Consider the following 15,387-nt stretch of genomic DNA (forward strand, 5'->3'; position numbering starts at 1 on the left):
ACTCCTGACCTCGTGAGCCACCACACCCGGCCACTTTTACATTTTTTTTATACAGATGGGGGTCTCACTTTGTTCCCCAGGCTGGTGTCAAACGTCTGGCCTCAAGCAATCCTCTCACCTTGGCCTCCCAAGGTGCTGGGATTCCAGGTGTGAGCCGCCATGCCTGGTGGAGCATCTTTTATAAGGTCACTAATCCCATTCATGAGTCCCCCATTCTTATGACCTCATCGCCTTCCAAAGGCTCCACCTCCAAACACCATCACATTAGGCTTTAGGAGTTAACATACACATTTGCGGGACAGGGAAACACAGACACATCATTCTTTGGCATCTCATATATCAATAAAACTAGCGGTAGGAATGCTCCAAAATTAGCTTATCAGTGTCTCAACAACATCATCAAAGACTCAGGTTCTTCCCACATGTTCAGACTATCCCCTCAGTGTTTTAGCTTTTTCCTCTTAAGATTGCAACGTGGTTACTGCAGTTTCAGATATGGCATCTAGGCATAGCAAAGTGCAGAGGAAAATGAGCACGTCTCTTCCAGTGTGTGCCCCTTAGCAGGAAGGATCTTTTCTCCTACAGCCCCCAGCAGACAGTCCCTCGGCCACTGCCAGAATTATGCCATATGTCTATGATTAAACCAGCCACTGACAAGGGGGACGGTTCCACCATGATTGATTTACTTTCATCAGGTCCTGCCTCTAGGACTAGGCTGGAGCCAGCCTCACCTGAAGGTTGTACTGTACCTACATTGCTGTTGTAGAGTAACATAAATTCCTAAACACCAGTAGGGGTCAGTTAAGAGAGGACAAAGCTAGAGTCAATGTTGCATAGAAAGCTAGAGTCAATGTTGCATTGAGTGCACTCTGTGCACTCAATGTTGCATAGAGTGGTTTGTTTTGTTTTTGTTTGTTTTAGACAGAGTCTCGCTCTTGTTGCTCAGGCTGGAGTGCAACGGTGCAATCTCTGCTCACTGCAACCTCTGCCTCCCGAGTTCAACCAATCCTCCTGTCTCAGCCTCCCGAGTAGCTGGGATTACAGGCACCCGCCGCCACACCCAACTAATTTTTTGTATTTTTAGTAGAGACAGGATTTCACAATGTTGGCCAGGTTTGTTGCGAACTCCTGACCTCAGGTGATCCACCCTCCTCAGCCGCCCAAAGTGCTGGGATTACAGGCGTGAGCCACCACGCCCGGCCCAAGAGAGTTGACTAAACCATCTAGAACTCCCTGTTGGTGCCTGAAGGGGACTATTCTTGGGAATCTGGTGAGGTTTTTTTGTTTATTACTAGTAATGTGATTTGTTCTGATTTTTACCAGCAATTCCTCCCTCCTCCACTAAACATATACTACCCAAGGAGCAAGAAGAAATACCTACAGTGTGTGTGAAGAACCTGGCATTCTGTCATGTCTGGCATGGGCATCAATGGTCCATGGGCATCAATGTAGCAGCAATGAATGAATGTGTATCTCTCTTCCCCAGCCTAGATGACTACAGCTCCATTCTAACTGGTCTTCCTGCACAATGTGGATCCCACAGTGTTGACACAACCAGCTTCTAGGTTCAGGAAAGAAACCGGGCTGATTCTCAGGCAGGAGGAGGCAGAGTACATATGACTCAATCCCTCTTTGCCTTTAATGAGAGTGACGAAGAAGATTTTCCCCTTAAGAAGGAGGATACCCTGAGAATTTATAAAAGCCTGAAGAGCAGTCGTGGAACACAGAGGACAGCAAAGGCAAGAGAGGGGTGATTCCAGTTCCTTACGTTGAGAAGTAGAGACCTGCCTCTACCTCAGTTATTGGCTCTGATTGGATGTTGTGAACTGGTAAAGATCTCTGGATTAACGTGAGTGGTCAGAGGGCATAATGGCAAATGAAGTCACTTCCTATTCACTCATGTCCCTCTGATAGAGGGACAGAACCCAATGAGGACTGCAGCTCAACAAACAGTTCTGCTGATGTATGGGAACAATTGCTTTCATTTTTTTGCAACTGCCATCTAAACAGTTTTTCTACAGATGTCCAAGGCAGTCTCGTCTCATTCTGTTCCTTATGAGCTTCCGGAACAGAATTACTCCATTCCTAGTCTCAGTTCATCATGGTCAAGGTATAAAACTGGAGAGCTGGCCAGGCATGGTGGCTCACACCTGTAATCCCAGCACTTTGGGGGGCCGAGGTGGGCAGGTCATGAGGTCAGGAGATCGAGACCATCCTGGCTAACACGGTGAAACCCCATCTCTACTAAAAATACAAAAAGTAGCCAGGCATGGTGGCGGGCGCCTGTAGTCCCAGCTACTCAGGAGGCTGAGGCAGGAGAATGGCATGAACCCGGGAGGCAGAGCTTGCAGTGAGCCGAGACCACGCCACTGCACTCCAGCCTGGGGGACAGAGCAAGACACCATCTCCAAAAAAAAAAAAAAAAAAAACCTGGAGAGTTTACGTGTTAACTCCTTTATTTTATTTTATTTTATTTTATTTTATTTTAGAGATGGAGTTTTACTCTTGTCACCCAGGCTGGAGTGCAGTGGCACAATCTTGGCTCACTGCAACCTCTGCCTCCCACATTCAAGCGATTCTCCTGCCTTAGCCTCCAGAGTAGTTGGGATTACAGGTGCCTGCCACCACACCCAGCTAATTTTTTTTTGTACTTATAAGTAGAGACAGAGTTCCACCATGTTGGCCAGGCTGGTCTTGAACTCTTGACCTCAGGTGATGCACCCGCCTCAGCCTCCCAAAGTGCTGGGATTACAGACGTGAGCCACTGCGCCAGGCATGTGTGTTAACTTCTGAATGGGCTGATTTTAGGTGGTAGTAGCTACGCCTGAGTGTATAGAAGGTATAGATATCTTGCTCTGTCATTCTTAGATGGTGCAAATCAACCTGTGGAAAACTGATAGGAGCGGTGCCAACTGCTCATTCTGATTTATTTAATGGTTTTCTTTTTCTCATTCTGAAACCATTCTATCAAATGGCAATAGACTGTTCCTGTCCACCCCCATGAAGTAATCATGTACCACACAAATAATACACAATGAGATTGCTTTTTCACTTATAAGACATGACCAGTTATGACTCATTCTGACATTTCAAAGCCTAAGAATCCCAGGGGCACTACTAGAAGCATTTGTCTACCTTTCTAGCATGATTCATACATTTGCTTCAGATTGTGTTAACCCTTGCCATTCTTTTTTTTCCCAAACCTGAAAGTAGGTTAACTGTAAGATAAGTGTATCTTTTCATTCCAGATGAGATGCAGGATGTGCAGGTCACTTTACTCAGTGCCTGGCATTAAGCCAGTAGCTAAACTCCCAGCTTTCTGCCTTCCGCCAAGGGTCACACTGCGTTCACCTTGCTACAGCCGCTAAACAGACTTGACTCAGCTTTCCCTTCAGAGTCATGAGACAGCTGCCACTGTGCCAAATCTCCTGCCCTCACAAGGAAACACCCACGACAGGAAGGTAACAAGCACAAGCACAGCTCCTCTTTTACAGCCTTTTTTTTTTTTTTTTTTTCGAGAAGGAGTCTCGCTCTGTCACACAGGCTGGACTGCAATGGCATGAACTCAGCTCACTGGCAAACTCCGCCTCCTGGGTTCAAGTGATCTCCTGCCTCAGCCTCCTGAGTAGCCGAGATTACAGGTGCCTGCTAATTTTTGTATTTTTAGTAGAGACGGGGTTTCACCATGTTGGCCAGGTGGTCTCGAACTCCTGACCTCAAGCATCCATCTGCCTCAGCCTCCCAAAGTGCTGGGATTACAGGTGTGAGTCACCATGCCTGGCCAATGGCTTTCTTACCTTGTGTGTCTGTGTCTCTTCTCTTCTTGTAAGGACACCAGCCATATTGGATTAAGAGCATACCCTACTCCAACATGACCTAATCTTAATTTATTACATCTGCAACAACCCTATTTCCAAGTAAGACCACTTTCTGAGATACTGGGGGCTGGAACTTCAACCTGTCTTTTGGAGGACACAATTCAACCCATAACAGGTTGTGTGAGACGCCCTTGTATAATGAATAGTCTCTGCATTATCTAAATCCAAAGATTTTCTGCAGTTTATGACCCAAAATTCCTTTTTTTTTTTTTGAGACAGAGCTCTGTCACCCAGGCTGGAGTGCAATGGTGCGATCTCAGCTCACTGCAACCTCCACCTCCAGGTTCAAGCAATTCTCCTGCCTCAGCCTCCTGAGTAGCTGGGATTACAGGTGCACACCACCACGCTCAGCTTAATTTTTGTATTTTTAGTAGAGATGGGGTTTCACCGTGTTGGCCAGGCTGGTCTCCAACTCCTGACCTCAAGTGATCTGCCCGCCTCGGCCTCCCAAAGTGCTGGGATTACAGGCGTGAGCCATACACCTGGCTCCAAAAGTCCTTCTGATATAGGACTCTACTATTATAAGAGTTCAAACCAGTCCAGCCCAACAAGCATCACACATCTCTTCCACAGTCTCATCCCCTCCTTACCTAAAACTCCTTATCTCCAGGAGCAACCTAGAAAATTTATATGATCACCAAAGAGTAGTTTTATCTCCTTCTAACCAAAGTCCTTTTTCAGAAGAGGGTCCTGTATAACTTTGAATAACAAAGGGTGTGTTTGCATAATTCAAGAGCCAGCATGAGAAGTTTCCTAAAATTAAAGAACAGTCTTCTTTCAAAATGCATTCTTGCCGCCTGCCTGGACAACATAGCAAGACCCCATCTCTACAAAAAATTTTTTTAATTAGCTGGGCATGCTGGTAGACAATTGTGGTCCTCGCTACTTGGGAGGCTGAGGCAGGAGGATCCCTTGAATCCAGGAGTTGAAGGCCGCAGTGAGCTGTGACAGTGCCACTGCACTCCAGCCTCGGTGACAGAGTGAGAGCCTGTCTCAACGGGAAAAAAAAAGTGTTCTTACCAGACAGAGGAACATTTGGGGTGGTGGTAGTTGTTTTAATATGTGAAAATGTAGCTTTTAAACAACACTATTTGGGCCAGGCACGGTGTTCACACCTATAATCTCAGCACTTTGGGAGGCCAAGGCAGACGGATCACTTGCAGTCAGGTGTTCGAGACCAGCCTGGCCAACATGGTGAAACCCTGTCTCTACTAAAAATACAAAAATTGGCCGGGCATGGTGGTGGGCGCCTGTAATCCCAGCTACTCGGGAGGCTGAGGCAGGAGAATCACTTGGACCCGGGAGGTGGCGGTTGCAGTGAGCTGAGATCGTGCCACTGGACTCCACAGCCTGGGTGACAGAGCCACACTCCATCTCAAAAAAATAAAATATACTCGGGAGGCTAAAGCAGGAGAATTGCTTGAACCCAGGAGGCGGAGGTTGCGGTGAGCCGAGATCGTGCCATTGCACTCCAGCCCGGGCAACAAGAGCAAAACTCCGTCTCAAAAAAATATAAAAATAAAAATAAAAATAAAATAACACTGTTTTGTTGCATCAGCTGTGCCTGATCAGCTGAGCTTCCTCCCAGTCCCTACCCCACTTTAAGTATGCTTAATGTATGGAGCCTGTCACCAATTGAATGCCCTCATTTAACCTAATCCCACTCCAAGCATTCCAGCTTCTCAGAGCTGTGAAAACTTCCCCTTTCTGCCCCTCCCTGGTGCCTGCAACCTGCCCCACATCATCCTCTCCCAATCAGGCTGAATTGTTTGATTTTGTTTTCACTGCGGGGGTGACCATTATAGCATGATCTTATTCATTTATTTGATGGCTTTTAATTTAAATCAGACAATTTATGCAGGTAGAAAAATCCAAGCAGTGCAGAAAGACATTAAATGAAAGGCCTACAGTAGATAATATTTGGAGCAGCCAATGAAGTCTCTTTGTCACCATCATCAAACCCCTGTGTAAACATTATCCTGCCCCACCACTCAGGCCTCAGTGACAGCTCTCCTTAGTCACAGCCCTAAATTGGGGGTGGGTATGAACAATAGACAATATAAGTCAGCAGCATTTCTGAATGGATTTTCAAACCTCTAACAAAAGCAAACTTCTGAAAGCCAAAAGGTGATTCTAGATGGCAAGAGTCAGGCCACAGAGGAGAGAAGAGATTTTTTGAATTTCAAAGGTTTGACTTTCAACACCAACAGCCAACGTTTCCAGGATGCAGATCATAGAGGTGACTGCCTAAAGCTGAGTCCAGAAATAAGAAATAAGACAATAATCCAATGCTAGCCTCACTGCATTGCAGAATGAGACACAGTTCCACTGGGGAAAGAGACAGGAGGATCAGAAAGTGAGTCATCGGTGTGGTTCATTGTAAAAGGGATCAGAGCTCTGTCCACTGATAGGGTCGAACTTCTGGGAACAAGGATGATTGAATGTGCATGGGGTTGGGGTTGAACAGAGCAGAAAGGATTGTGCTTTGCTTCTCAGGTGAAGGGCAGGCAAAAGACATCAGGGAGACGCCCTTGCAGCAGCAGGCACCAGTGACAGAAGGCAGGGATGACAGCTGGTGTGTGGGCAAAGGGAGCCGAAGAAAAACTCTGAATCTCCCATCACCCCAAAGAGCAGCAAGAGAGTTATCTAAAGATTCCTGCATCCTCAGAGGTTTGTGTAAGAGGTAAGGTTGAGCCAGCAGACACAGAGGCATGGTACATGCGGCAGGGGGGATGCAGGGTGACCTGTGTGACCAGGAGCCTGCAGAGCAGAAAGAAGTGTGGACAGCTCAGGGGAGGAAGAGAGAGAAGGAGAAGCAGACACCTGTGAGAAGGCCCCACTCCAAAGAGATACATCATCCCCAAGAAAAACAGGGAGAAGAGGGAAAGGAGAGAATCCAGAATCGACCAAGGCCAAAAAGGACAGAAAATCTAGCAGTGACTGGTGATTCAGAGTCGGCCAGGTGGTTTTCTGCTGTTAGCGATGACGTGTGCACCAGAGCTTTGCCAGGGTCTGGTAGAGAGAACTAAGTAAAATTCCCGTGTGAGCCCTGGGGCTGTGGAATACCATATCTGCTCCTTGGCAATCTCCTTCCCTCCACCCACCTCCCCGCACCAGGAGCTGAGATTACATCAGTGGAAGGGCAGCTGTGGTTCCCCCTCCTGGGGCTCTGTCCATGAGGTAGGACAGACATCTGGACTAGTGATGGCCGGGGAATGGGAGCACAGAGGAAGAAGCCCAGAGTTACAGAGGGACTTAGAACCGCAGGAAGTTCCTTTTTCTACAGGGAGTGGGGCAGCCTACCCTGAAAGAAGTCATTTTGTTTTGTTTTGTTTGAGACAGCGTCTCACTCTGTCATCCAGGCTGGAGTACAGTGGTGTGATCTCAGCTCACTGCAATCTCCGCCTCCTGGATTTAAGCGATTCTTCTGCCTCAGCCTCTTGAGTAGCTGGGACTACAGGCATGTGCCACCGCACTTGGCTAATTTTTGTATTTTTAGTAGAGACGGGGGTCTCACCATGTTGGCCAGGCTGGTCTCGAACTCCTGACCTCGTGATCCACCCGCCTTGGGCTCCCAAAGTGCTGGGATTACAGGCATGAGCCACCGTGCCTGGCCGAATTTCACTTTTCTAGATTCCACATATAAGTAAGATCATGGCTCATTTGAAGGATGAGTAGATTCTAAACCAGGGGAAGATGGGGACTACCAAGATGATCATGAAGGTCAGTGGAGCAGCATCCGGGTCAGGGACAGAGGAGCGAACTTGGACCTTGAAGGCAAAGCTGAGCAGTGAGTGCCAGCCACAGGAGGATGGTGCAGTCACCGAAATGTGTCCCATTATCTGAGCCGTCCCTCATTCCCAAGCTCCCACATGTTCACTGAGGCCCATCCTGACATATATGCTGCCTTTGAAGGTCTGGACAAATACCTGAGACACACGTGGGCAGTGCTGACTTCTGTCCACCCCAGATGTAGGTGCTCCTAGACTGGGGACCTCATCAGCTCTTCCTGGATTGGACGGCAACCAGGTGGGGGTTCTCTAGCTGGTGGAGTGTTCTCAGCCTCGGGCCAAAATGCCTAAAAGCGGGATGGCCGGTGGCAGCTGTCTTTGGGCTCTAACCAGCTCCCAGGGCAGAAGGTTCCCATGGAGCCTGATGGACAGAGGCCAGAATCCCATGGGGGAGGGCAACATGGCAGGATGAAGGCTGGGCATGGAGCCCTCCTCACTGGGGCTCTCAAGGGCAGCCATGTTACAGATCAGGACGTTGCAGGTCAGTCACCAGCTGCAGGACTTGGGGGAACATGGTCATCTATCCTGGGGACATACACAGATGGGCAGTGAGGGACAGCAAAGGTCCCAGGAGGTCAGACACCCCTAACCCCTTCAACAGTGCCTTGGCCTGGCCCTAGCAGCTCTCAAACTCTCCACACACAACATCGCAGGGTGGTCTCGAACCTGCTGAGTTCCTGCTCCTGCTTCTCCAGCTTGTTCTCCACACTGTACCATGTAGTGTCACTCACATTGCAGGCTGGAGGGGCTCAGTGGCTCAGCACTCACAAGGCTGCTCCCACCCCTGCCTTTATCCTGAGAGCCCACCAGACACTTCCACCCACGCTCCTTGGGGGTCTCTCACCTGCTTGCAGTTCCCGATCATGTTTCTGTACCTTGATTTCCAGAGCAGTCACCATTTTTCGCAAGCTTCCACCTGGAAGATAAAGGAACTCAGTCCCCACGAGTCAGTTCCCCCCACTCCCCACCCAGCCTCACTCCAAGCCAGGCTCACCCTGGGAATTCAGTGCCAGAACCTCACCCATGTTGCTTGACATGAAAGGGCTGAAAAATTTTCAGGGCCTGCAGGTCCATCTGATGTGGAGAAACTGATCAGGTGGGGAATGTGTTTAGGGTGTTCAGAGCTGAGATTCATCAGGTGGCCTCTGTGCCAGCACTGAGCAGGGCACTCATACACAGTGTCTCCTTCAGTCCTCACAGTCACCCAGGAGGGCAGGCACTATCGTAGTCCTGATGTTATAGAGGATGAAACTAAGGCTCGGAGAGGTAACGTGATCTGTCCATGTTGTACAACTAGTAAGAAAGAGCCAGGATTCAAGGTTCTGGTGTGTTTGACTACAAAACACCTAGTGCCTCCTCATGGATCCATCACCATCATCATCACAGCTCAATGCTGCCCTCATGTCTGTCCCACAGTTGCCACACAACTGGCCCAAAGCTGCCCTCATCACTGTCCCCAAACACTCTGCCATAATTGCCTATATTAGTCCATTCTTGAACTGCTATAAAGAAATACCTGAGACTGGGTAATTTTTATAAAGAAAAGAGCTTTAATTGGCTCATGGTTCTGCAGGCTGTACAGGAAGCATGGTGGCACCTGCTTGGCTTCTGGGGAGGCCTCAGGAAACTCACAGTCATGGCAGAAGGCAAAGGGAAAGCGAGGTATCTTACATGGCTGAAGCAGGAGAAAGAAACTGGGGGGAAGAACTGGCCAGGTGCAATGACTCATGCCTGTAATCCCAGCACTTTGGGAGGCCGAGGCAGGTGGATCACGAGGTCAGGAGTTCAAGACCAGCCTGGCCAACATGGTGAAACCTCGTCTCTACTAAGATACAAAAAAATTAGCCGAGCATGGTAGCAAGCACCTGTAACCCCAGCTACTTGGGAAGCTGAAGCAGGAGAGTCACTTGAACCTGGGAGGCAAAGGTTGCAGTGAGCCAAGATCACACCATTGCACTCCAGCCTGGGTGACAGGGCAAGACCCTGTCTCGGAAAAAAAAAAAGTAGGGGGAGGTACTACACACTTAAACAACTCACACACTATCATGACAGCAACACCAAGGGGAATGGTGTTAAACCATGAGAAACTGCCTCCATGACCCAATCACTTCCCACTAGGCCCCACCTCCAACAATGGGAATTACAATCGAATATGAGATTTGGGTGGGGACATAGATCCAAACCATATTATTCTACCCCTAGCCCCTCCCAATCTCATGTCCTCACATTTCAAAATATAAGCATGCTTTGCCAATAGTCCTCCAAAGTCTTAACCCATTCCAATACTAACTCAAAAGTCCACAGTCCAAAATCTCATCTGAGACAAGGCTAGTACCTTCCACCTATAAGCCTGCAAAAATCAAAAACAAGTTAGTTATTCCCAAGATACAATGCAGGTATATGCATTGGGTAAATACTCCCATTCCAAAAGGGAGAAATCAGCCAAAATAAAGGGGCTACAGGATGCATGCAAATCTGAAATCCAGCAGGGCAATCATTAAATCTTAAAGCTTCACAGTAATCTCCTTTGACTCCATGCCTCACATCCAGGGCACACTGGTGTGAGGGGTGGCCTCCCAAGGTCTTGGGCAGCTCTGCCCCTGTGGCTTTGCAGGGTTCAGCCCCTGCAACCACTCTCGTGGGCTAGTTTTGAGTATTGTGCCTGTAGCTTTTCTAGGCACAGGGTGCAAGCTGCTAGTGGATCTACCATTCTGGGATCTGGAGGATGGTGGCCCTCTTCTCACAGCTCTACTAGGCAGTGCCCCAGTGGGGACTTTGTGTGGGGGTTTCAGCCTCACATTTCCCCTCCCCACTGCCCTAGCAGAAGTTCTCTATAAGGGCTCCACCCCTGCAACAGGCTTCTACCTGAACATCCAAGCTTTTCCATATATCCTCTGAAATCTAGGTGGAGACTCCCAAGCCTCAACTCTTGTATTCTGTGCACCTGCAAGCTTAACATCACATGGAAGCCTCCAAGACTTATGACTTGCACCCTCTGAAGCAGTAGCCCAAGCTGTACCTGGGCCCCTTTTATCCACATCTGGAGCTGGATGCAGAGACCAGTGTCCCAAGGCTGTGCAGAACAGTAGGGCCCTGGGCCTGGCCCAATAAACCATTCTTCCCTCCTAGGCCTCCAGGCCTCTGATAGGAGGGGCTGCCATGAAGGTCTCTAAAATGCCTTTGAGGGTTTTTTTCCCATTCTCTTTACTATTAGCACTTGCCTTCCTTTCAGTTATGCAAATTTCTGTGACCTGCTTGAATTCCTCCCCTGAAAATGGGCTTTTCTTTTCTACCACGTGGCAGAGCTGCAAATTTTCCAAACTTTTATATTCTGCTTCCCTTTTAAATGTAAGTGCTAGTTTTAGGTCATTTCTTCGCTCATGCATATGAATATGTGCTGTTAGAAGCACCCAGGCCACATCTTCAACACTTTGCTGCTTAGAAATTTCTTCCACCAGATACCTTAAATCATTCCTCTCAAGTTCAAAGTTCCATAGATCCCTAGGGCATGGGCACAATCCAACCAAAATTTTTGCCAAGGTATAAAAAAAGTACCTTTGTTCCTATTCACAATAAGTTTCTCATCTCCATCTGAGACCTCATCGGTCTGGCCATCTCTGTCCATATCACTACCAGCATTTGGATCACAACCATTCAACAAGTCTCTAGAAAGTTCCAAACTTCCCCTCATTTTCCTGTCTTCTTCTGAGCCCTCCACACTTTTCCAACCTCTTCCCATTACCAAGTTCCAAAGTCACTTCCACATTTTCAGGTATCTCCACATCTTGGTACCATTTTATTAGTTTGTTCTCACACTGCTATAAAGAAATACCTGAGACTGGGTAATTTATACAGAAAAGAGGTTTAATTGGTTCATGGTTCTGCAGGCTATACAGCGAGGATGGTGGCGTCTGCTTGGCTTCTCAAGAGACCTCAGGAAACTTACAATCATGGTAGAAGGTAAAGGGGAAGTATGGCATCTCACATGGCTGAAGCAGGAGGAAAAGAGAGCAGGGAGGTGCTACACACTTTTAGACAACTTGATCTCACGAGAACTCACTACCATGACAGAAGTACCAAGGGGGATGGTGTTAAACCATGAGAAACTGCTCCCATGATCCATTTACCTCCCAACAGGCCTCCAGCATTGGGGATTGCAACTGAACATGAGGTCTGAGCAGGGATAGATTCAAACCACATCACTGCCCCACCATTGCTCCAACACTTTTGCAGGATTTTTTTCTTGCAAAAAAAAGACTTTTTCTCTGACCATCCATCACTAAACCTGTACCTCACCATTACCACCACACCACTGCACCCCATTATTTCTGTCTTCTCTGTCTACCCCTGTGACCCTCACTTTGGGATCTGACCACACAGATGACAACCAGAAGCAGGAGGCCAAGGCCCAGGGACAGCAGGAGGAGGCAGTCCCAGAGTGGAGATGCTGCAGGAGGGCCTGGGGAGGAGGCAGCCCTCAAGAGGAGAGGGTGTCAGGACGAGGAGGGTCCAGGACATGACAGAGACAGAAAGAGGGGAGGGGCCAGGGAGCTGTCTAGAGAGGAGAGCTGAGCATAAAGGACACCAGGAAAGGGCAGGATGGGAAGGATTTCAGGGTGGAGGATGCCCAGGCCTTTGACCTCAGGGACCAGCACAAGTCCTCAGTCATACAGGCCCCTTACACCTGTGGGGACCCCCAAACACATACAAACAGATAGGGGATAATGGTGATATGTGAGGTCCCATGGTCAGAGATGGGGAAGGGGCAGAAGGACACAGGGAGAGCTGGGGGCAGCCAGGCCCTTCATAGGCTCACACTCATCCGTGAAAGCAGATGAAATTATGGTCTCCCTTTGAAGACTTTCCTAAATAACTCATGTTTTTCCTGCTTCCTGTCCCTGTGCCACTGAGGACCCCAACTCCCCTGAAGACTAGGACCACAGAGGCCAGGCCCTGAACCCTCAGAGAGGGGGATCGCCACAGTCCATACTGGAGTCACAGAAATGACCAAAACCAGGAGCCCTGGAGCTACAGCACAGGGGAGACATGAGAAACCCCTCATTGCAGATAGACAGAGGCACTGTCGGCCGGGTGCAGTGGCTCATGCCTATAATCCCTGCACTTTGGGAGGCCAAGGCGGGTGGATCACCTGAGGTTGGGAGTTCGAGACCAGCCTGACCAACATGGAGAAACCCCGTCTCTACTAAAAATATGAAATTAGCCAGGCATGGTGGCACATACCTGTAATCCTAGCTACTCAGGAGGCTGAGGCAGGAGAATCACTTGAACCCAGGAGGTGGAAGTTGCAGTGAGCCGAGATCACATCATTGCATTCCAGCCTGGGCAACAAGAGCAAAACTCCATCAAAAAAAAAAGAAAAGAAGGAAAGAAGGAAAAGAAAGAAAAGAAAGGAAAGGAAAGAAAGAAAGAGTTACTGTCTCTGAGAGAGGCACTATCCTTAGACTACAGACCTCCTGGGCTTCACACTTTAGAGGGCCCTCACTGGCCCTCCTGTGACTCCACCTCTTCCTGTGGGACTGGGAATCTCCAGGGCCAAGGTGGTGTGCTCACCCCAAGCCATACCTGCCCTTCTAGACCATCCTCTGGGTACCTGGGAGCCCAGATCATCCACCCAAGCAGCTGTATACCTGTCTTCCCTGGGCCTGTCCCCTGGGTGGCAGACCCTGCTCCTGGTGTGCACACCCTGAGGCCCAAGTGGTAGCCATGCGCAGGGGTTGTGGGGTGAATGGAGGGTGTGGACCATGCTGAATGTGTCCTCACGTGTCCCCCAGGCTCCTCAAGGTGCAAGACTGAGCTGGGGGAAGGGAGCAAAGGGAAGTGAGCTCAAGAGGAACTAGCTCAGGCCTCTGCAAACTTTGAGGGGTGGGCCTGTCTCTGGGGTCTTCTGCTTGTCTTACCTTTTCTTTTCCTTTTTTTTTTTCTTTTCTTGAGACAGAGTCTCGCTCTGTTGCCAGGCTGGAGTGTAGTGGCGCGATCTCGACTCACTGCAACCTCCGCCTCCCAGGTTCAAGCGATTCTCCTGCCTCAGCCTAACAAGTAGCTGGGATTACAAGCACCCGCCACCACTCCCAGCTAATTTTTGAATTTTTTAGTAGAGACAGGGTTTCTCCGTGTTGGCCAGGATGGTCTTGATCTCTTGACCTCATGATCCGCCCGCCTCGGCCTCCCAAAGTGCTGGGATTACAGGTGTGAGCCACCGCGCCCGGCCCAATTTTTTATTTTTAGTAGAGACGGGGTTTCGCCATGTTGGCCAGGCTGGTCTTGAACTCCTGACCTCAGGTGATCCACCCACCTCAGCCTCCCAAAGTTCTGGGATTACAGGCATGAGCCACCGCACCCGGCCTGTCTTACCTTTTCTAAGATCATGTTCCTTCTCACTCTCTAAGCACTTGAGGTCTTCACACGTCATTGACATCCTTGGCCCAAGTAGTCTCTGCAGCTGTAGGAGCTAAAATGGAGGCAGAGAAAGGACTCCAAAGGGGAGCCTGAAATAAGGGCTGGAGGTGGGTGTGGAGCTGGTTTTGAGGTAGGAAGTGAGGATTCGATAGAGGCTGAGCCAGGCATGAGGACTAGGAGTGTGGCTGGGGCTGGGTTTGCTGGTGAGGTTGAAACAGCGATCACAATTGGTGTTGTATCTGGGGTTAGGACGGGGTTGACATACTTGGGGCTAAAAATCAGATTGGGTCTCAGGCTAAGATTGTAGACAGGGCTCCTTTGGGGTTGGGTCTGAGTTTGGGGCTGAGATTGGAAACATGTGGGATGGAGCGTGGGGGTGTAGTACAGCTAGGCTGGAGCTGCAGTGGGGACAAAGATTGAATTTAGGGATGAATTTAGAGCTGACGTTGGGACTGCAGTTGGGGCTGGAACTGGGACTGTATTGGTTTGGGGCTGTCCAACACAATCTGGAAGTCAGCAGAGAGATCGTTTCAATCTCCTCCAATAACTAGTTCAATCTGTGATCCATCTTCCCAGTTATGTCTACCTATAACACAAAGTCGCCCTCTCCATATTTTCCCTAATGCCCTCCCTGCCTCCGCCGTCCAGTTACCTGCATGAAACTAGAGAACGTAGTTGTTGGCTTTCTTAGGTAGCAGAGTTACCAGGTCAGGAAATTCTGGAGAGAACTGCCTTGTATTGGTTCTCCTGCTCCCCTCTGCATTTTGTGGCCCTGGTATAACTGTGATCTAACGCTCCTGCTTTGTGACTTCTCTCCCGTAATCCAAAATCTTTCAGACCCAGGGGAGAGAGGCACACAGCTCCTTGGGCGGATGATCCGGGTGGATGCTCTTTACTTTTGTGCCTTCAGGCTTCAGAGTGGTGATGTCTCTGCTGTTCTTAGCCACAGGGACTTCACCAACTTTTGTTGGCTTCCTCAACCCCGCTCACACTCTGTAAATGTCATTAAACTCTTTTCAATAAACCCTTTTGTGGCCAAGCACTGCAGCTCATACCTGTAATCCTAGCAGTTTGGGAGGCCAAGGCAGGATAATCCCTTGAGCCCAGGAGTTTGAAACCACCCTGGGCAACATAGTGAGACCCTATCTCTACAAAAAATAAACTCAGCCAGGCATGGGGGCACACACCTATAGTCTCAGCTACTCCGGAGGCTGAGAAGAGAGGATTGCTTGAGTCCAGGAGTTCAAGGCTGCAGTGAGCTATGATCGCACCACTGAATTCTAGCCTGGCTGACAGAACAA

This window comes from Pongo pygmaeus, chromosome 19 (genome assembly GCF_028885625.2).
Source record: "Pongo pygmaeus isolate AG05252 chromosome 19, NHGRI_mPonPyg2-v2.0_pri, whole genome shotgun sequence".
Lineage (NCBI taxonomy): Eukaryota > Metazoa > Chordata > Mammalia > Primates > Hominidae > Pongo > Pongo pygmaeus.